This window comes from Diceros bicornis, chromosome 15 (assembly GCF_020826845.1).
Source record: "Diceros bicornis minor isolate mBicDic1 chromosome 15, mDicBic1.mat.cur, whole genome shotgun sequence".
Lineage (NCBI taxonomy): Eukaryota > Metazoa > Chordata > Mammalia > Perissodactyla > Rhinocerotidae > Diceros > Diceros bicornis.
In genome coordinates, this window is record NC_080754.1 from 52,675,562 (window position 1) to 52,699,685 (window position 24,124).

Sequence of the window (24,124 nt, forward strand, 5' to 3'; positions counted from 1 at the left end):
ATATATTATTTTGCTCCTTAAATATAATGCCAATTGTTTTAGAATATGATTATTCCAATTTTGGCCGGCTATAGAGGTTTTAACAAGGCCTGAAGAATAAATAATTATGACACATGGAAATAGATCCAGACTCATTTCTTCATTCATTTATTTATTCATTCTTAGCCACAATGCCAGATATATAGAGAAACTTCCTCACGTCCTTTCTAAATGTCAGTAGCATAGCAATTAAATATATGGAGTATAACTGTTGATTTTTTTTGATAGAAAGTGTGCACAGGAAGAAGTAATCAAGAAATAGACAAGCTATAGATCTGGTCTGTAAAGAAGGAGGAGAATCTAGTATTTGTGACATAAGAACAAAACATTTGAGAAAGTGGAGATCTGGAATGTGTTGTGCATTTTTCCTTGATTTAAAGAATATACCTATAAATTCTGAAGACGTTTGAATACTCCCAGCACTCTGACTCCTTGTTAGGCTTTGAGCATGACATTTCAGTTGTTTGCTAATACTTAGTCCCTCCAAATTCCAAAAAGGCTTTCAAGCCTAATATTTCTGCTTCTTTTTCCGTTCATTTCGCCAGCAGTCCTCCACCACACGGCCCTGTGGGGAAGCGGGGAGATATGGTGGAGACAATTTGGATTTGCAAACTGAAGGCCTGGGTTTGAGTTCTGGCTCCACTACTGCACTGGCTTTGAGGTCTCGGGCTAGTCACATACCTCTCAAATCTCAGCTGTGCAACCAGGGTAATGATACCCACTTCTCCTGCTCCTGCACTGGGTTTCTGTGAATGTTGAAAACAAAAATACGTTTTTGGAAATATTTGGTGAAAGTCCTACACATGCAAGACATTTTTATAATTTTCATGATAATAATTAAGAGAATAGAATACGTGTGTGTGTGTGTATACATACGTGTATACACGCATTCAGACACACATAAACACTATGCTAAGGGGAAAGTTCTAGAGTATAACAGAAATCTCTTCTAGACTGTAGAAAAGTGGATATGGACATTATCTAGGAAAAATGTTAGAGAAGTTTCTTGAACAAATATGTAGCTTTGAAAAATGAAGGAAGCTCAGCCCTTTGGAAACATATGAGACATCCAGTATAATTGTTTAGAGCTCTCAAAAATTCAAGGACAGTTAAGAAAACACATTCAAAGAGTAGGCACATTCATACTTTGGTTTTCAGATAATGACCATCAACCGATCTTATTTCTGTATAGAATAAATAAAATGAGTTATCCATTTAAATCGCTTGTGACGTCAATGTCATGCTGGGAACGTGTATATCCATCACTTCAATTAATCATCACAACAGGCCTGGAAGCAGACAGCCTTATTCCTGTTTCACAGACGAGGAGACTGGAGCACAGAGAGCTTAAGAACCTAGCTCAAAGTCATTCCTTGGGGAACTGGCTGAGTTTCCATCCAGGGGTATCTGGCTCCTTAGTCTACACTTAGCCAAGAGTCTCAGATCTCCTGGTTCAGGTAAAGCTAAAGAGATCCAAAAAGGAATCTTCCAAACCAAAAAAATATGCCCACAGAGAGTAAGTCTATCCAGATGGAAATGTACCCCGGAGACATTTAGGCATCTGAAACTTGGCTGTGAAGAGCTTGAAAGATGAGTGCCAAGGACTGGTTCCCAGGTATTTTTATTCAGGTTATCTCGTCAGAACCAGCAATACTAGTGCTTTTGAAAAATCCTAAATGCTTCCTTAATAACAGAAAAGCCTTAGTCATTTTGTTGCAAATTCCTAGCAGGTGGCCTGAGTTTCCTCCTTTACCCTTTTTGGGAAAAAAAAAGATTTATCCCAAACTTACATTTTGAAATTATTAACATGGCATGAGTTAAGCTCTTTCTAAAATGGTTATCAGACTCATCATGAGTGAAAGCAAGTGCAGTTAAGTGTACTTATTTCATTCTCTCCAGGTTTAAAGGAATTGTTAATGGAAGGAATATGGGGAAAAGAGGGGAAAGGGGAAGAAAAAACTGAACCGACTGGGTCCAAGAGTCCCAAAGACAGAGTTTAGTTTGGTTAGTATTTAATTGTTCATTATATTCTGCACAACCCATTTCTGAATACAAAAGACTGTCCTTGGTGCAACCTATGTTTAAAAAAAGAAAAAAGCCACCTAACGCCTATTAGAATGTAAGGTGGCTACTATAAAGAAAAAAGAAAACACGGGAAAATAACAAGTCCTGGTGTGAGTGTGGAGAAAAGGGAACACTTGTGCGCTATTGGTGGGAATATAAATTGGTGCAGCCACTGTGGAAAGCTGTACGGAGATTCCTCAAAAAATTAAAAATAGAATTACCATATGATCCAGCTATTCCACTTCTGAGTGTATATCCAAAAGAACTGAAAACAGAGAATCCAACAGATATTTGTACACCCGTGTTCATAGCAGCATTATCCATAATAGCCAAAAAGTGGAAGCAACCCAAGTGTCCATCAACTGAAAAATAGATAAACAAAATGTGGTATATACATTCAATGGAATATTATTCAGTCTTGAAAAGGAAGGAAATTCTGATACATGTTACAACCTGGATAAATCTTGAGGACATTATGCCAAGTGAAATAAGGCAGTCACAAAAAGACAAACACTGTATGACTCCACTTCTGTGAGGCACCTAGAATAGCAAATTCATACAGATAGAAAATAGAACAGTGGCTGCCAGGGGCTGAGATGAGGGAGGAATGAGGAGTTGTAATCAAATAGGTATAGAGTTTCAGTTTTGCAAGATGAAAAGAGTTCTGGAGATTGGTTGTACAACAGTGTGAATGCACTTACCACTACTGAATTGTACACTTGAAATGGTTAAGATGATAAATTTTGTATTATGTATATTTTACGACAATTAAAAAGAAAAGAAAGAAATACAATCCCTCTCTATCTCTATGGTTCTTTAAGCTGAAAGGATCTAATTCTATTCAACAGAGAAGAAAATTATCAGGAGGATAATGGGAGCGCCCATGACAATTGAAAGCAAGCTGGGGAACCAGGCCTAGAACAGGACCCAGAACAGTGGGTAGGCAATAGCAACAACCAGTGCGTGGACTCTTAACATGTTATCATTGAGATAAATCAACTGCCGTTATGTTCAGTCTTTTTTATCACTCGGGGTCCAGATTAAAATTCTAGGGATAGAGCAAGAAATCGGCCCTACTTGAAACCCGGCTCAATCAAGGGCACCATTAAACTCCTCTAAAGCTAGGGCTGCAAAGACCAGTTCCCATATTGCCAAATTGAGAGGCTCCTCCCAAATAAGTGGGAATAAATTATAAACATCAAAAACAACAAATATCTACACCACCTGTTTGATAGGAAAACTAACAAATATGTAAGGGGCAATATATTCAGGGCAGGACGCAGACTTGAGTAATACCAAGGGTAATCAGAGGATGACATGATAGCATATGCAAAATTAGTGTTGTTCCAGAAAACAAAGAACCTACAGTCCTCACAGGAATAACTGTTCAAGAGAATTCTTGAAGTATGGATTATTGGTTTTGTTCTTTTTTTAATGCTTCAAGTATGACTCCTACTGACGACTCTACCAAGTCTGATAATAAGATTGTAGCCAAGTAGCCACGTGATACCCAGAATTAAAGAAGATTAATTCATAAAAGGATTTGCAAACTTCTTTGGAGTGCATGCAATACCCATGGTCGGTAAGAAACTAAAAGCCAGTCCTGGTGGTCTGGTAGTTAAGATTCAGCGCTCTCACCATTGCGGCCCAGGTTCGTTTCTTGGTTGGGGAAGCACACCACCACCCGTCTGTCGGTTGTCATACAGTTGTGGCTGCATGTTGCTGTGATGCTGAAAGCTATGCCACTGGTACTTCAAATTCCAGCAGGGTCACCCATGGTGGACAGATTTCAGTGGAGCTTCCAGTCTAGGAAGAAGGACCTGGCCACCCACTCCTAAAAAGTGGCCATGAAAACCCTGTGAATAGCAGCAGAGCATTATCTTCTATAGTGCTAGAAGATGAGAGGGCGGCACAAAAATACTGGGCAAGGTTCTGCTCTGCAGTACACAGGGCCACTAGAGTTGGAATCGATTCAAGGGCACTAGTAACAACCAAAAAAGAACTAAAGCATTTGTCTGAATCAAAAGCATTCAGTAAGTCAGTGTCCAGAAAGGAAACCAGAAACCACTCTAAATATTTTAAGCAGGGAGGAATTTAAAGCAGAGAGTACATACAAAAGCATTGGAAGGCCTGGAAGAGCAAAGGGAAGAAAAGAATCTAAACCAGAGACTAGGAAATGGCCTGCACCGTGCTCTCCATGGAGTCAGGGACGATGCTATTGCTGCTCTAGTTCAGAAGCTGCCTCTACTGCTCTTGCTGGAACTCCTGATTGAACTACATCCCCTGTCCCCGCTGATGAAGTCACCCTTCCTGCTGCCTTCTCATCTCCCACCAGTGCCTTCCATTGTACCTCACTGAAAACCAGCTGGAGAATGAGGTTTTCCAGCATCCAGGCCCCTGTAATACACAGCAATGGTGCCAGATACTAAGAGACCATACCTGGCATAGGACCAGCTAAACTGGACCTACGTACTAGATTAATGCAGAAATCCTCCAATAGTTTCCCATTGTTTTTAAAATGGATAGCAGCACATCAACATGGTCTCCATGACCCTCTATGACCTAGTTTTTCCTACCTCTCTAGTCTATCCCACTTGCCTATCTGTCTCAACTGTGCTGGACTGTTTTCAATCAAGTTCAGTTCCACTTGTACTCTGTGAACTTGGAATTCTACCTCTTGTTTCCCTCTCAATTCAGAACAACACCCAACCACCACCACCCCCCATTTTTAGTTGGCTAAATCAACTTACTCTTCAGATTTTAACTTATTTGTTACTTCTTCAGAGAAATGTTCCCTGATACCTTCTCACTTTCCCCACCGATTAATGTAGATTAAGTAGTCCTTTTGTAGTGTCACATTGAATCATTTACTACATATTCAGTAAGCCTGTTACTATTTGTAATTGCACGTATATTTGTGGATAATTTAAGATCTCTGTTCCTAAAATCTTAAGTTCCATGAATGCACAAACTGTGTCTACTTTGATCAATGCTGCATCCCCTGTGACTAGTAGAGAGCATGGCACATTATGGTTATTCCATAAATTTTATTAAATCAGTGAATAAGTAAATAAATTGCCTGAAAGGATGTATACTAAACAATTATCAGTGGTTACCTCTAGAATTTGAGTGGAGAGGTAACTTTTTATAGTATACATTTTTATTTTAATGCTTTCCACGAGAATGATTACTCTTGTATTTAAAAAATACATATTTCTTTTTTTTTTATTGATGTTTTAATGGTTTTTAACATTGTGAAATTTTGGGTTGTACATTTTTGTTTGTCCATCACCATATATATGACTCCCTTCACCCCTTGTGCCCACCCCCACCCCCATTGCCCCTGGTAACCACAATACACTTTTCTCTGTCCATGTGTTGGTTTATATCCCACATATGAGTGAGATCATACAGTGTTTGTCTTTCTCTTTCTGGCTTATTTCACTTAACATAATATACTCCAGGCCCATCCATGTTGTTGCAAATGGGACGATTTTGTCTTTTTTTATGGCTGAGTAGTATTCCATTGTATATATATACCACATTCTCTTAATCCAATCGTCAGTCGAGGGACACTTAGGTTGCTTCCACTTCTTGGCTATGGTGAATAATGCTGCAATGAACATAGGGGTGCATAAGCCTCTTTGGATTGTTGATTTCAGGTCTGTTGGATAGATTCCCAGTAGTGGCATGGCTGGGTCATAGGGCATCTCTATTTTTAATTCTTTGAGGGATCTCCATACTGTTTTCCATAGAGGCTGCACCAATTTGCATTCCCACCAGCTGTGTATGAGGGTTCCTGTTTCTCCACATCCTCTCCAACACTTGTTGTTCTTTGTCTTGGTGATTATAGCCATTCTAACAGGTGTGAGGTGGTATCTTAGTGTTGTTTTTATTTGCATTTCCCTGATAATTAGTGATGTTGAACATCTTTTCATGTGCCTATTGGCCATCTGTATATCTTCTTTGGAGAAGTGTCTGTTCATTTCCTCTGCCCATTTTTTGATCGGGTTGTTTGTTTTTTTGTTGTTCAATTGTGTGAGTTCTTTATATATTACGGAGATCAACCCCTTGTCAGATGTATGTTTTGCAAATATTCTATCCAAGCTGGTGGGTTTTCTATTCATCTTGATTCTGGTTTCGTTTGTCTTACAGAAGCTCTTTAATCTGATAAAGTCCCACTTGTTTATTTTTTCTTTAGTTTCCCTAGTCTGGGTAGGCGTGTCATCCGAAAAGATTCCTTTATGACCAATGTCAAATAGTGTGTTGCCTATATTTTCTTCTATGAGTTTTATAGTTTCAGGTCTCACCTTCAGGTCTTTGATCCATTTTGAGTTAATTTTTGTGAATGGCGATAGCAGATGGTCCACTTTCATTCTTTTGCGTGTGCCTGTCCAGTTTTCCCAACACCGTTTATTGAAGAGACTTTCCTTTCTCCATTGTATGTTCTTAGCACCTTTGTCGAAAATTAGCTGTCCGTATATGTGTGGTTTTATTTCTGGGTTTTCAATTCTGTTCTATTGATCTGTGTGTCTGTTTTTGTACCAGTACCATGCTGTTTTGATTACTATTGCTTTGTAGTATGTTTTGAAGTCAAGGATTGTGATGCCTCCTGCTTTGTTCTTTTTTCTTAGGATTGCTTTAGCTATTTGGGGTCTTTTGTTGCCCCATATAAATTTTAGTATTCTTTTTTCTATTTCTGTGAAGAATGTCATTGGGATTCTGATTGGGATTGCATTGAATCTGTAGATTACTTTAAGTAATATAGACTTTTTAACTATGTTTATTCTTCCAATCCACGTGCATGGGATACCTTTCCATTTCTTTATGTCATCATGGATTTCTTTCAATAATGTCTTGTAGTTCTCATTGTATAGGTCCTTCACCTCCTTCGTAAGATTTATTCCTAGGTATTTTATTCTTTTTGATGCAATTGTAAATGGCATTATTTTTTTGAGCTCTCTTTCTGTTAGTTCATTATTAGCATACAGAAATGCAACTGATTTTTGTAGATTAATTTTGTACCCTGCAACTTTGCTGTAGTTGTTGATTATTTCTAATAGTTTTCCAACAGATTCTTTAGGATTTTCTATATATAAAATCATGTCATCTGCAAATAGTGAGAGTTTCAATTCTTCGTCACCTATTTGGATTCCTTTTATTCCTTTTTCTTGCCTAATTGCTCTGGCCAAAACCTCCAGTACGATGTTGAACAGGAGTGGTGAGAGTGGGCAGCCCTGCCTCGTTCCTGTTCTCAGAGGAATGACTTTCAGTCTTTCCCCATTGAGTATGATGTTGGCTGTGGGTTTGTCATAAACAGCCTTTATTATGTTGAGGTACTTTCCTTCTATTCCCATTTTGTTGAGAGTTTTTATCATAAATGGATGTTGTATCTTGTCAAATGCCTTCTCTGCATCTATTGAGATGACCATGTGGTTTTTATTCTTTGTTATGTTGATGTGATGTATCATGTTGATTGATTTGCAGATGTTGAACCATCCCTGCATCCTTGGTATAAATCCCACTTGATCATGGTGTATGATCTTTTTAATGTATTGCTGTATTCGGTTTGCCAATATTTTGTTGAGGATTTTTGCATCTATGTTCATCAGCGATATTGGCCTGTAATTTTCTTTCTTTGTATTGTCTTTGTCTGACTTTGGTATCAGGGTGATGTTGGCCTCGTAGAATGATTTAGGAAGTGTTCCATCTTCCTCTATTAAAAAAAATACATATTTCTTTTTATGAACATACCTCATGATCGAGAGACTCTCAATTCTAAGAGTTTATCCTAAGAAACTAGTTAGCCTTGCACACTAATATTTGCATACATGGATGTTCGTTAAAACATTGATAACAATCAAAAATTATCATCAACATAGAAGTCAAATAAAAGAGACTCAGGGAAGTAAACTGTGCTGTATCTGCACGACCATGGTTAAGTACATGGACAGATAATCTTAGCATATTATTCACTGAACAATCAGGTTACAAATGTCTGCAAGTTATACACTGTAACATTTTAGTGGTTAGAAAGATTATGGGTGAATTTCATCTGTTTTCTTCTTTTTGCTTATCTACTTTTTACATTATCTAAAAGTAAACATGTTATTTTTTAAACAAGAAAAACATTATAAAAACAAACCAAAAATTTCTTCCAAATTATTAAGCAGTACAAAGAGAACAAAACGGAGGTTTTGTCTGAGTGATTTCAGATCGTCAACTTTGAGTCGGATGAGGCCAACCTGCTCACTATGCAAGTGACAACAGTGAGGTCTAGAAAGAGTAATGATGGTTTCGTCCAAGGTCCAAGGTCACACAGCTGATTTAGAGTCCCAATTCAAGTTTCTGCTTTCTGGGCCACTGCAGGGTGAACCATTCTCATAGTGAGGAGTGGGAAATGAGTGGAGTGGGATGAAATTCTTGTGTCCAACAAGGGAGCTTGGGTCAAGAGTTTCTATAATGAGTTCAGGGGTTAGATTACCTCTAAATGTGCCCAAATCGACACCATGCCATAGGTGTTAGACTCTATTTGATCTTGCTTTTATGTGTTAGCAACAAAAATAAAATGTGTCTTTAAGGTGAAAAACTTATTGTATACATAATAAAAATAGAGGTATAGTACCCATTTCCCACACGTTGATTCATATCGTTTTCGTTTCAGTTTGAGGTTCTAACTACTCAACAGAAATGAGGCTCTTTTAACTAACTGAACGGTATTGAGCTCATAAGCAAGAAAGAAGTGGTCAAAAGAATCTTGTGTAAAACGCTGTCCCAATCTGACAGCTTAGAAAGCAAAGCTGACTTTTTTGTGTGTGTGTGAGGAAGATCAGCCCTGAGCTAACATCCATGCTAATCCTCCCCTTTTTGCTGAGCAAGACCGGCTCTGAGCTAACACCTATTGCCAATCCTCCTCCTTTTTTTTTTTTCCCCAGTAGATAGTTGTATATCATATTTGCACATCCTTCTAGTTGCTGTATGTGGGATGCGGCCTCAGCATGGCCGGAGAAGCGGTGCATCGGTGTGCGCCCGGGATCCGAACCCGGCCCCCGAACCCGGGCCGCCAGTAGTGGAGCGCCTGCACTTAACCGCTAAGCCAAGGGGCTGGCCCCCAAACCTGACTTTTAATAATTCCTCTCCATTATTTCCCTGCAGGATAAAATTTTGGCTTCTTCCAATCATCTCTTATAGGCAGCAGCATCTCTAAATCAGGGTAAATAAATCAGGAGAACAAAGAATCGGAGATCCCCCAAAGAAGCAAAGTTAAGAAGGCTGGCAGGAGGCCAGCTAGTGTCGTGACCCTGTCAAAAAATATCTCCTCACCACCACCCTTGAAATCATCCTGGTCTATGACAGTCACAGTCTCTTCGCTTATAATAATAATGGATTATTCTAGGAGGGGTGACATGGTAAGTGATTTCAGTCAGCATTATTTTGAATTATTGAATCTGATTCCTTTTCTCTGTGGTAGCGAGGCAAGGGAATGTTTTTTGAAGAGGTCAGAGTAGGGTGAAAATGGAATGCAAGGGGACAGATTTGGGCAAGACTGGGACGTATGAAGCAGGGGGTGGTGGTAGCAATCTGGGTGTTCTGTTCACCTGGGATGGGAGAAAGTGCCACAAGGAGGAGAGAAGAGTGCAGATTTTTGCTTTGCTTTGCTTTGTTTTTGTCAAGGACCATATCTTTCATCAAAATTCACTTGCTAAAGACAAAAGTAAGGACTAAAGTCCACAATTTGACAGATTAAAAACAAGTACTAGAAGAATAAATTGGGAATCTCAGTGAAGAATTTTTGATAGACAAATCTATTGTGATAGTATGACTAGGAAAATTCAATTAGCTCTGTGACTTTGTAAACCTCTTTTGAGCAAAAAATACAGGCTAAGACATAAAGATTTGTCTTGTTTAGCTCTGAATTTCCTCAGAATGGTCTTTAAAGAAAAGCATCCCCCGTGAGTATTACTAATTTACTGTCTACTGTTATTTAAACTGGCAAATGGGTCATTTTCTTTACTGTTCTTTCGTGTACTTATAATCCATACTTTCCTCTCCATAGCCTTCCAATAACTTTTGTAGAATTAACTAAAAAGTAGGTTGTCAGAATATTTAAGATTTTCCTTGAAATACTATCCAAAGATGTAAAAAATTAAAGAATAATTAGAGAAAGTAGAATTTCTCTCATTAATGTTTTAACATTCAGAAGAGATTTAGGACTATTACATGGGCTTAACTGGCTACCACAGTTCTTGGAAAGGCAGCAACTATATGGAGAATGCACAGATGTAGAATCAAAGAGACCTGGAGTTTTATCATTTTTGCCACAAACTAGCTGTGTGACCTCATGCAAGACCTGTGATTCCCAATTTTAATGATTTAGATATCATCACAATTTTTGCTATATCTATATACCATATTGTTTACTTAATGTTTCTTTACCTTGATTCATTTTTTATACTTTGATAATTTTCTTTTAAAAGAACATATAAATAGAAACCCACTTTTCATAAATATCACTTAATCATAATAATAAATACAATGAAAAACTACAACAATATTGTTAGATCCTAGGGAGATACTTGTAGTCGATGTGACCATTTGGGGCATATTGAAAAGCACGCATTCCTATTAGGGAGGTCCATGTGACTAGTTCTGTCTAATGGACTCTAAAGGGAAGTGACACACAGCACTTCTGGGCCAAATAATTTAGTTGACAACATGCAGTTCTCTCAATTCTTTTCCTCTCATGTGGCAAAGAAGGAAGCTGCAGATTCTAGATGATGCAGCTGTAAGACAGTAGAGCCTCAACTCTGGTCCTTGAGTGACGGTGGCAGAGACTTGCTTCTGGCCTGGAATACCAACCCACTGGGATATGAATTATGAATTGCTCAGTTTAGATACTGAGACTTTGAGTGTGTTTTTTACCCACAGCAAAACCTGACCTATTTTTTAAATTTATTGTTTTATTGTGGTAACATTGGTTTACAACATTGTATAAATTTCAGGTGTACATTATGACATTTCAATTTCTATGTAGACTATATCGTATTCACCACCCAGTACCTAACTGCCATCCTTCACCGTACACATATGCCCTATTACCCCTTTCACCCTTCCCCACTCTCTTCCCCTCTGGTAACCATCAATCTATTTTCTGTGTCTACGTGTTTGTTTGTTGTTGTTATTTTTATCTTCCACATATGAGTGAAATCATATGGTATTTGTCTTCCTCTGTCTGACTTATTTCACTTAGCATAATGTCCTCACGGTCCATGCATGTTGTTGCAAATGGCAAGATTTCATCTTTTTTTATAGCTGAGTAGTATTCCATTCTATGTATATACCACATCTTCTTTATCCATTCATCCGTCAATGGACACTTACTTATATTGTTTCCAAGTCTTAGCTATTGTGAATAATGTTGCAGTAACATAGGGGTGTGTATATCTTTTCAAATTAGTATTTCATTTTCTTTTGATATACATACCCTGAATTGGACTAGCCAGATCATATGGTAGTTCTATTCTTAATTTTTTGATGAATCTCAACACTGTTTTCTATAGAGTCTGCACAAGTTTGCATTCCCACCAGTGTATGAGGGTTCCCTTTTCTCCACATCCTCTCCAACACTTGTTATTTCTTGTGTTTTTAGTAATAGCCATTCTGATGGGGGTGAGATGGTATCTCATTGTAGTCTTTATTTGTATTTCCCTAATAATTAGTGATGTTGAACAGCTTTTCATGTGTCTGTTGGCCATCTGTATATCTTCTTTGGAAACATGTCAGTTCATATCCTCTGCCCATTTATTAATTGGGCTGTTTGTTTTTTTGTTGTTGAGTTGTATGTGTTCTTTATCTATTTTGGATATTAACCCCTAATCAGAAATATGATTTGCGAATATCTTCTCCTGATTGTTAGGTTGTCTTTTCACTTTGTTGATGGTTTCCTTTGCATCTCCACAGCAAAACCTGACCTATTTTCATTAATACAACACTGTTGCCCACCTAAGACTGTGGTCTCTTTGTCTATTTGCTCTTCATTAAAAAAACAGGATATTATGAAGTGTTAGAAAGATGTTAGAGAAATATCAGCTCTAATTTGAGACTTTCTTCTTGAGTATGATGAAAACTTTAAGAATAATTAAAATGAAAACAATTTCTTTTATGTACTTCAAATATATCCCTATGTCTTGAAATACACTGGAAAAAATATGTAAACTCTTTGATCCTTGGTTCCCTTATCTAGAAAATAACTGGCTCTATGATGATGAGAGAAAAATATGTGAAGATGGCAGTTACTCACCATACAATCAAAAAAATTTAGTGAGTTTTATTTTAAAGTTACATGATTTTACGCAATATAGCACAAGGATATTTGGAGGACAAATGCTTATTTAACACTGTTCTAGGCTCTGGAGGGCATATGAAACAAATGGTGCTTTGGTTGGGGCAAGACTCTCTGAGCTGGTGACATTTGTATAGAGACCTGAAGATTGGAAAGAAGTCCTCCATGAATGATCTGGGTGAACTGTATAGCGGGTAGAGGGAGGAGTGTGTAAAGATCCTCAGAAATGCTGATATGTGTGGTGAAAGAATGCAGTCTGGGAGACCAGATGACCCAGGGAAGAAGCTGTGGAAGAGGTGAAAAAGTGTCTCATTTTGGGTTATGTTTTACAGGGAGAGCCAACAGGACTTACTGATCGTTTGGCCTGTGGGGTATTCAAATTGTACCTAAAACAATAATTTTCATTTATTGAATCCTTAGTATGCATCTAGCACTGAGAATAGTGCTTTTATTTCTTCTAACTGTCACAACAATCCTGCCCATGAGATAGACAGTATTACAATTCCCATGGTATCATCTGGGAAACTGAAACTAAGGAAGTTAAGAAACTTACCCAAGATTACACAGCAAGTTAAAAAAGAACTGGGAACCCACCCAGGTGTATCTGACTCCAAAGGCTGTGAGTTCAATCATTCTTCCATCCTGATGACAAGGGATGCTACTTTACTTTTCTACTGATTAACCAGTAATTACATTTTTCTATATCAACTGTATCCTGCTCCTCGTCTTTTGAATATTTGAGATCTGATCACGAAGACAGCCTAAGATATATCCACATGCTTAGAATTTTGCCTGTGTAAACAGAACACATTGCAGAGGAATTTAGGGGTTGAGGGCTAGATGAACAGTCCAGCTATGCAGAGTAGGATGGATGCCACTTAACTTTGACCAATTACTCACATATGTCTTGAGCATGAAAACTATTTGTTGGTTTCCTACAATTATCCATGGAACAGTGCAAAGTTCTGGGTCACTTCACGGTAGATGGTTGCTTTCCAAACAAAGTCATTTCTGTATGTACATGGGTTTGTGTGAGTACGAGGGGGTGGAGAGGGAAAGCAGAAGGGCAAGTGAATGGACATATGGATTAGAAGCTGGCTAGTGGCATGTGGCACCATCAGTTGGCTTTAAAGAGAATTCTCAATAAAATGTGTTGTAGCAGGAGAAAGCACAATGTGAAACATGCATGGTTTGAGCCAGACACACCCAGATAAAGATTACAGCTTTGTTATTAACTAATGCATGACCATGGGGGAATAGTAATGACTACTACATAGTTGGGGAGAAGATTGCAAACATTGATGCATATGAAGAATTTGCTGTGTAATCCATGTTCAATAAAGAGTAGTAATAAATGATCGGTATCAAGTTTCACTGTAACATTCCTGGTTTTTTTCTTTTTAATTTTCATTAAGTTATTTCATTCATCTTTTTACATAGGTAATTTCTGCTCATGGTAAAACTTCAAAAGTTATAAAAAGGACCAAAGTAAAAAATAAATTTTCTTTCTTCTCTTGTACCCCAGCAACCTGGTTCCTCCTTACAAACACAAATCCTATCATAAGATTCTTGGATATCTTTCCAGAAGACATGCAGACTACTCCTTTTCTTTTTCCCACAAATGGTAGCACACTGTATACTCCTGGATTTTTTAAAATTTAATTTATCTTGGAGATCATTGCATATAAATTCAAATAAAGTTCTCTTCTTCTTCTTTTTCTTCATTTCCCCTTCTTCCTTCTCCTCTTCTCTTTTGTCAAGTACAAAGTATTCCACTGTACCATACTTTGATTGACCAGTTTCCTACCAATGGATATCTAGGGGTGTTTCTAATATTTTACTATTGGGAACAATACTTCAGTGAATATCCTGGTATACAGTCATAGAACTGCAAGGTCAAGTACTATTCTGTGATAATAGTAGTGAGGATAGTGGTCACTTTTCTTTAGGAGTGAAGAGTTAATCATGTGGAGAGTGTAAAAAGGAAATTCTGGGTGCTGACATGTTCTATTTCTTATACTTGGGTGACGGTTACATGAGTGTTCACTTTATGGTATTCATTGAGTTGGCATTTATGATTTGTGCCTTTTTCTAATTATGCATTAAAATACATATATATGTATACATATATATTCATATAGATATAGGCTTTTACCTTAACTGCTTATTATTTAATTATTATCAAGTTTAAAAAGTCAAATTAATTTTACATGTCTTTTATAATAAATATCTTAAAAAATCCATTGGCCTCCTATCTGACTCCTTTTTCCTGCTTTCACATGTACACAAATTCAAGCCCTCTAGGTGTTTAAATACTCATTTATAAATAGCATTCTCATATTGCTATTTATTGATTGGTTTCAGTTTTAGACACTATCCTCAGATTCCTGCTTTGGAAAATAAGAATTTAGCTGTCCTACGTAATCCCCCTGTACTTCCTCCTCCTATCTTCCCAACATAGTTATATAATGATTACTAGATAGCTCAAAATTAAGTGTTTAAAAGTTATAATAATGAATACATGTTATATATGATTATATAAATATTATTCATAGCTGACCCATGCATTAAATTTTATTTCTTTATTAACTCTTATTTCCATGGAGGTAACACTTGCCCTAAAATCTCTAAATTATACCTAAACGTTAAAAATCTGTCCTGATAGTTCTTACCACTGAAATTTCTTCTAATTTAATATACACATTTTATATAGTTCCTCTAACTTGTTTTTCATATTCATTATACTCTGAATCACTCAAGTATTGTCCATATGTTGAAGACTCCTCAAGGGGTTATATTAGTGAACAAAATCAGCTCATTATTGTTCTCCACAGAACGTCCCTCCATGATGTTTCCCCGTGTTTTGGTTCACAGCATCATCTAACAGAGACTCCCGTGTGCGCCTGATCTGCCACACGGATCTGTCGCTTCCTCCTCGCTAAGTTCTCTATCGTCTGTTCCAGTGCCTTCGCACTCCTTTCTTTCTCATCGGCTCTGCGTTACTCTCGGCCTCTTTGTCTCTCCCCTGGCTGATCAAGTAGACTTCTGCCTGGTTTCCCTGGTTCTAGTCTTTTCACACTCTCATCAGCCTTCCACACCACCAGCAGATGTATTTTTCAAATCACGTCTGATTATATACTTTAAAGGTGTTTATAATGCTATGCTAAAAAACAATGATATAACATGGAAAACTTCTCATGATACCATGTTAAAGTAAAATGTCGAAAACAGAGCTATGTATAAGGCTATAATTAAAATTTTGTAGAAGTTAGCATATACACTGGAAGGAAATACATCGAAATGTTAATTGTGTATGTGGAGCATGGAGGGGTTTGTGGGTCCCCTTCTCAGAATTGAGAGAAAAGTGTGGAACTTTTGCTGACTACCATGAAGCTGTCTTTGGGCATACACACGAAATTCCATCCAAGGACGTCCCAGGATGCTTCATAGACACCAATAACATGAGGCCTACATGGTGTGTAGTTTAGCGATGCAGACAACGGAGGGAAGCACATTCTGGACAAAAGAAATGGCTGGATAAGAGCCCAGAACATGAGAGAGAATGCTGGGTTCAAGAAATTGCAGAGGACTATTTGGATAGGGAGCTGAATGCATACAGGGAAGGCGTAGCAGATGAGTTTGGAGAATTCAGATGACTACAAATCCCTAAAGTTGTGTGACGACTTTGGATTTATCCTGAAGGTGATCATGTGGAGCCACTGAAGAGATTAGCAGTGCCAGAATGTGATCAGATTTAGAATCTAGAAAGCTCACCCTAGGAGAAAGGACTGCAGGGGTCAAGACTAGAAACTGAGAGAGTAATTATTTTAGTGGTTCTCAGGCTTTTGCAACTGCTATCTAGAGTAAAAAAATAATGTTTAAATTGCAACCCAGGTAATACATATAATCTATATATCTGTACATAAGAATATGCATATATATAAATATAAGTGAATCAAAAGTTTCAATAAAGAGCACTTAGCTTTAACTCATGCACTTCACTCTGATATTTTATATTTTGCTCCATTTTGTTCTACTCATTTCATTTTCTTAAAAAGTGCTGATCGGGCCAGCACCATGTCCTAGTGGTTAAGTTCAGCACTCTTTGCTTCAGGGGCCTGAGTTTGGTTCCTGGGCACGGACCTACACCACTTGTCGATGGCCATGCTGTGGTGGTGACCCACATACAAAATAGAGGAAGATTGGCACAGATGTTAGCTCAGGGCGAATCTTCCTCAAGCAAAAAGAGGAAGATTGGCAACAGATGTTAGCTCAGGGTGAATCTTCCTCGGCAAAAAAAAAAAGTACTCACCATGATCCACTACAATGATTTCATAACCACTAATGGATCTCATCCCACAGCATGATAAATGCTGAGTTGGGTGGTGTGTTATAATAATCTATGGGAGAAAAGGGGGTTAGGGGAGGGTAAAGAGGTAAAGGGGCACATGTGTGCAGTGACGGATGGCAACTAGACTTTTGGTGGTGAACACTATGTAGTCTGTACAGGAGTCAAAATATAATGATGCACACCTGAAGTTTATATAATACTAGAAACCAATATTGCCTCAATAAAAAATTACTTTATTAAGATACACATACACACATGCACAAAACTAAACATGAACTAATAGCTGTCTGGAAGAATGGAGAGGAGGGACTGACAGAGTCAAGTGGGATGTAAGAAGTAGTGTCACGAGCAGTTGGTGAAGGATTAGATAGAAATATAAAGAAAAGAATACTACGTTCCAGAATTTTGTTTGGAGAACTAGTCAGACGGTAATGCTATTTGGAGAAATAAAGAATGCAATAGGACAAATGTTGGAGGGGAGATAGTTCAATTTTGGCTGCTTTGAGTTTGAGGTGTGTGAGACATTCAGATGATATTACTCAATGAGTAGTTGGAAAGAATAGTCTGGATATAGGAAAATGGGTCTAGGCTGAGACCCACCAATGAAAGTGATAGATTTGGAAGTAAAAAAATCTATAAATGATAGAGGAGGATGTAGAATGAGAAGAAAATAAGCCCAAGAACAGAATTCTGGGAAATATCATTTAGATGACTGAAGGCAGAGTAGGAAGTCATGAAAGACAAATAAGAAAAAGCAGAGAGGAAGGAGGAAAACTGGGATACAGTTGTGGGATGCTGAAGGAGGAGAGTCTGGAGGAGGGATTGGCCAACAATGTCAAATGGAATGAACTGGAAAAGCATCATTGATGACGTTAACAATAAATGTTGCAAGAGAATGGTAAATATAGGAAGCCAACTTATAGTAGCTTGAGGTAGGATATCCTTTATATTAGGAGGGCTCAGGCAAGAGTATTAATGGAGGCAAACGTACTGTATATCTAATCTCTAAAAGCTGTGAACCAATAGAGCAAACTGTTCAATATGTTCTACCCTTTTAACTTCATAAATACACCTGTATAACCATCTGGAAGGCCAGGCTTGAATTCTGAACTCTTGGGTTCCTCAGAGTTCTGCTCTGGAATGTGGTAGCTTGGAGGGGTCGACCCCAGCCCCCTACAGGAGCCCCCACTTTTTCCTCCCACCCTCATAAACTCCATACTGTGAGGAACCCTGCATACATACATATGTGTGGCCACCCAGTCTGTAAGTCTAAATTCCATCCATACCTCCTTCCCAGCCAAAACCCACACTATGGCCACTCCTTGGCCCTTGGGGTGTGCCCACCAGCTGTGTGATCTAGAGCTGACCAGAGAAGCACCTCCCAAAAAATGGGTAAGCAAAAGCATATTTACATACTTGGAGGAAGAAACTAACCTTGGGGGAGTAGTTGAGAGCTTGAAAAGAGTGTGAGTGACTGACAGAGCAAGTCCCTGTAGGAGATAATAGGGGTCAGGTTGTAGCACACAGCGGGGACAGGAAGAGGGCCTCGGCCTCCACAGGAAGGGAGGGAAAGTATGGATACAGATTAATTTGTAGGGAGAGAGGGAGTTTGACAGTGCTTATACTTTATGTTTTCATTTTCTCTGTGAACTGGGAAACAGTCTCTGTTGGGACAAAGTGGTTGGGGTTGAGGGGAGATGAGGAGAGAAACCTTGACCAATACACTTGCTTTTCTTAGGAAAATCTCCATTGCCGTGGCAGAGAGAGGTGCTCAGAGGTGAGCGAAAGACCACCAAGTGGCTGTCAGGACCAAGCTGAATTTGGAAAAAAAAACTCCAGGTTGCTACAAACTGCATGACTGAGATTGTTCTTGGCTGTGGAGGAACAGGAGACATAAGGTTCAGTATAAGGTAAATGCAGGATCTTGCTCAAAGGCGGTTTGGTGAACGTTTAATGGGTAATTACATGATTATTTTTGAGATTTTTCTTTAACATCAAGGCACATAAAATGGAAATGGAAAGGATCTCCTTCTTCTCCCCAAGCAAAGCGGCTTGTTACAAGGGCCTCCAAGAATGCACGCCTCATTTGCAAAGGCCAGCGCAAGGAAGAGATCTCCACTCCCCTTAGGAATATTTCATAGCTTAACAGTTATTGTAGCCAGGAAGCTGATTCTTTCTCCTCCTGATATTTAGTCCAAATTATTTTCTTCTTGATTTCAACCTATTATTGTTAGTCATTTCCTCATGGTTAACTTAGGAATCTCTATCCCTTCCTGGTATTTACACCTTCCAAATATTATGTCGACTTATCACCTGACCTGGTGATAACTGTTTAAAAATATACATTTTTGGTTTATATATAGGATGATGGTTTTACATCCTATAAACACACTACACATGGATGTCTAGGGACTTGAGAAAATACACTTTTGTGTGAGTGAAAATATGTAGACCATATATACCTGATATATGTAATTACGATCTTCATAATCATTCATTTTAGATTTGCCAACTTGCACATGTGGAAATGTTCAATTTGTAATGTGATTATAACACAAAAACAAAGCGTGTTTGATACCTGTGGCTTGCTCCTTTCATGGTAAGTGCAGAAAATTTGAAAAACCGTGTTACATTTCATATTCCCGGCCAAGTCAAACTCTGAAAGTAGCTCTATAATTCTTGGGGAATCTCTTTAAGCAGACTTGTGTCAAGGCCAATTAGAATCCAAACAGCCTTTTTCTAATTGGGGTGAGGTATGCAGCTGAATAATTCTGTCATTAAGCAAACCCCTTATAAAGGTTACAACTCCAAGGCAAACCTCAGCCCCAGGGCTGAATAAACACAGGAGGCTAGGAGTGCGGCATTCCACGACTGGCACCTTCACCCCATGAGCCCTCGGGGGGGGAGGGGGTTGGATTTCTTTCTGTGCTAGTGCCATACACCTCTCCCTCCATCCCCTGCCATTTCTCATACCTGGCAAAGATGTGACATAATTAAGGAGGCAAATGTGACTTTTCCATTAGCTTTCACCTTGTCAAGAAGCCATATTGTTTTTTCTTTTGAGGGATAAGAGAATGGTTGCGAATTCTACAGAACTGGTTCAATTTTGGGGGAAATCTATGTCTGCTGTGGCATTCATGGCTTATCCCAGTTAGAACTCTTCTGTCTTTTTCAGACTTCTCTCCCCCTGCCTCTCCTCGTGTCCCCAAGCTTCAGCCACCACTCACTACTGATCTTCATGGAATACGCTGTGCAAGTCATCTATTTGTCTACATCTTGGTTCCCACTATTTCCTCTGACAGCAGTACTGAGCCATTCATAAAACTTCGCACTAGCTTGAGAAGTTTGCTGACCTGGCTGAAATCCTGACTCCACCAGTTATAGACTGAGTGATATTAGGTAAGATATTTAACTTCTCTAAGTTTCACTTTCCTCAACTGTAATGGATTTACTTTAATATTAACCTCATATTTTTGGGAGATAGAATTAAATTAATGTATGCTAAGTGCCTAATAACAACACCAATAATAATACCTAATCCTGTTATGTAGGTTGGGATCTCTGAGAAAGACACTTTGAAATGGAGATTTGTATGCAGGAAGTTTATTGGGGAAGTGTTCTTAGAGTCAATACCTTTGGAAGTGAAGGAGAAAAGACTCCTGGGAGAGAAAAGTTGAACTGGGCTGCAGTTACAACAAAGATCTCAGCCCATTTTGTGAAGAGCTTTGGAGCTGAGATGACCTTTAGAGTTGTCCCAAATTGTGGCAAGGAGGCTGGTCCTTTATATCCAGGATCAACAGTCACTGGGTGAGGACTGGTCCTGGGAAGAAAACATGGTCTTGGGTAAGGTGGTTCCTTTCTTCTGAGAATAATTTTCAGTAGCTGAAGGACTGAATGATTAGGACTGAATGATTAGGACTGAAGTGGGAACATATGCATAGCCCATCACAGCATCCATAGAGACCACTTTGGTGTTGCTCAGATCCACTTTCTGGAAGTAGCTCCTTCATGATTCTGATGGACATATTTTCCTGGAGAAACTTAAAAGAACATTAGCTGGATGAATTAGAGCTGCTACTGATGTAGCTGGTATTGAAACTGCAAATGATATTCATCTCCCACCTCTATCACTTATTTTAAATTCCCTTGGTTAGTACGTATGCTGGTCTAGGTGACTTAGCTTGTGGGAACAACCCAGACTCTCATCTCTTAAAGGTCTGATCTCATTTTCACCATGCCTGTCTCAATCTGTGCTGCTTCGCTTCTCCATTTACCAACAAAACTGGCAAATGGAGGTGGATCACATGACTACCAAACATGCTCTTCCCTGCCCCTTTAGTATGATGGCAACTCTCCCTCCTCCTGATGATCCAGGTTAATTATCTCTGCTGGCATAGTCATCTCTTTCCTTGCTGCTGGTCTCTTGACATGACAAGCCCAAAGTGGCTAGGCAGCAGCTACAACTTAAAGTTTCATATAATGTTCCCTGGTGAAAGCATTTCCCTTTGGGAATCAGGGCCTCTAAACCTGCAGGTATGGAAAGCACAAATTCCCCAAGTCACTGGGAGTCACGGTAATGGAATCACTCTTATTTCCACTCCTTGGATTTTGGATTCAGATGTTCTATATTGAAGACAGAGCACTGTATAATGATCATTGATTTAGGTTATATACCACATCATGGAGTATGCCCCATCCTCATATTGTATCATCTCCAAGCTGGCCCCATACTACTCTCTTCCATCATTCTGTCAAGCCAGCCAGGTGGTGTAGTATGTGATATGACCAATGGATCTCACAGTCCTGTGCCCAGTGCCATACTTCCTTTGCTGTAGAGTGTCCCTTAGTCCAATATGATGTTGAGTAGGATCCCATGTTGGTGATGAAACTCTGTACACCTTCAGCTAATGGTGATTGTTGAGGCCTTCAAGAAAAAAAGGCAAATCCATACTTAGAATATATGTTGATTCTGCTCAAGACGAATTGCTGCCCCTTTCAAGGTAGAAGAGATCCAAAATTATCAATTTCCACCAAAATTGTTCTCTCAAAATGTGGTACCATACAGAAAACTCAATGTTGGTCTCCATTGATGACAGTTTGGACATTTGGCAGTGGCAGTAGCTAGATCAGCTTCAGTGAGAGAGATCTCATGCTTTAGGTCCCATGCAGAACCTCCATCCCTCTCATCAGCCTATTTCGTTCACACATCTATTGTTCATGCATCTAAGAACTGAAGCTGCCAATGACAAGAAGGGTGATGTTAACTAACTGAGTCATTCTTTCTATTTTGTTGTTTAGGGCCTTTTCTCTAGAAGATGTTATGTTGTGCATGACATTATGTGATGCAAAGACTTTCATATTTCATCACTACTCACATTAATCCACCCATATTCCTTTTTCCAAAACCTTGCTGTCCCTGACCTACCAATCTTTCTCTGTCAGGTTCCAGAATCAAATCAGTTACAAGGCTGTATGCATTCTAACCTGGACTACTTATTTTTCCATACAAAGTTGGTGACCCAGTGACCAGGAAGATCAGGTTGACTGCCCAAAGTTCTTCTCATTAAGAGAATTTCCCACCACTGCTCTCTCAGTACTACTCATTAGTGAGGCAATAGTACAATTGTAATTTATTTTTGGCCTGCACAAACAGTTTGAGCTAACCCATCCATGAACCTACCTCGGTTCTTCCCCTCCTCCCTCATCAGGTTGTGAGGGACCTGCCTCCTCTTGCCATGTGACCATAGGTGTGAGCTGAGGAAGGAGATTCTTGTACAGCAGTGTTGGATGCCATGAGGGTCTGAGCCACATGCGCATGTAGTTTTCTTGTTCCCCCTTCCCATGCTCATCACAACCCCGGATGTACCACTTCCATCTAATGATGGATTGCTGCTGGACCCTTCCAAACTTATGACTTGGAAAGTCTAGAAGAGCCCATTTTGTGATGGGCAGTTCTGGCCACATGGTCACTTGATATACCACGGCCAGGTATCTACCATGGCCTAGTAGCAAGCCAGGAGCTAGTATCCAAGAAGTACGTAATTCTCATTTGCAAGCGGCATGGCTTTGCTTCAGAACCTTAGGGATCCATGTTGTAATATTCCCCTTGGGGCTTGCCATAAAATCCATATAACATCTCTGCCTTCCACAGATACCTCTTATACCATAGGGTCTGCCCTCATGTGGCCCAGTGAGCAGGGTCACTTGCATCATAACTTGTACCTTCTATGGAACCATTTCCTGCTCTGGATTTACGCAAAGCTGTTAACTTTTGTGTATCCCGATATTTGAATCAGGGCAGTATCCCTAAATGTAGAATATGCTACCTCCATAACCCAAAGAGGCCTACTATGCATTTTGCTTCTTTCTTAGTGTTGAGAGGTGTGAGATGCAATAATTTGTTCTTTACATTGGATGGGAAGTTCTGACATGTCCTAGATCACTGTATCTCAAAGATCTTCACTAATATGGCAGATCTCCAAGTCTTCTTTGAGTTTATCTCAAACCCTGTGGAATGTATGTGTCTTACCAAGATCTCCAACATACTTGCCACTTCTTGGTCATTCTTTCCAATTAACATGACATCATCAATATATTGGACCAATATGATTTTATGCAGAATATCCATATGGCCCAGGTCCTTTAGACCATCCTCTGACATGGGGTAGGAGAGTTAACGTAGCCCTGAGGACAAGATTATACGTATATACTGTTGTCTGTCTCAAGTGAATGTGAACTGTTCCTGACCTTCCTTTCTGATAAGATTAGAAAAGAATGCATTTGCCAGATCAATGGCCATATTCAATGTACCTGAGATTTTATTAACCTCTCTAGCAAAGATACCATATCTGGCATAGCAGCTACAAGTGGGGCTACTACTTGGTTTAGTTTTTAATAGTCCATTGTCATCCTCCAGAATCCGTGCTTTGCCCAGTTTCCAGACCTGAGCCTACACTATTCACTTGGAAAACGTGAAAAATAAACATTTCAATAACTATTAGATGTACTCTCAGCTGCCTTACCAACCTTGGTGCTCACTATAATGATTGTTCTCACCTTGCTCCTGTTATTATTTTGGCTCCAATCATCCCAGCTGTTATCAATGAGCACAGTTCTCTAGAAGTACCTCCTATCATCAGCATGGCCAATAGAGGAGAGCCACTACTGAGCTTCTCATCATTGCTGGTTCCCCTCTGACCTACACATTCCTTATTATCTTGGGAAACAGTGGCCTCTGGCCTTCCCACAGAATTGTCATCTAGTGGGCTTTCTAGCCTTATGCAATGTGTGCACTGTAGCATGCCCATTTCTCCCAGCCTTTTTTATTC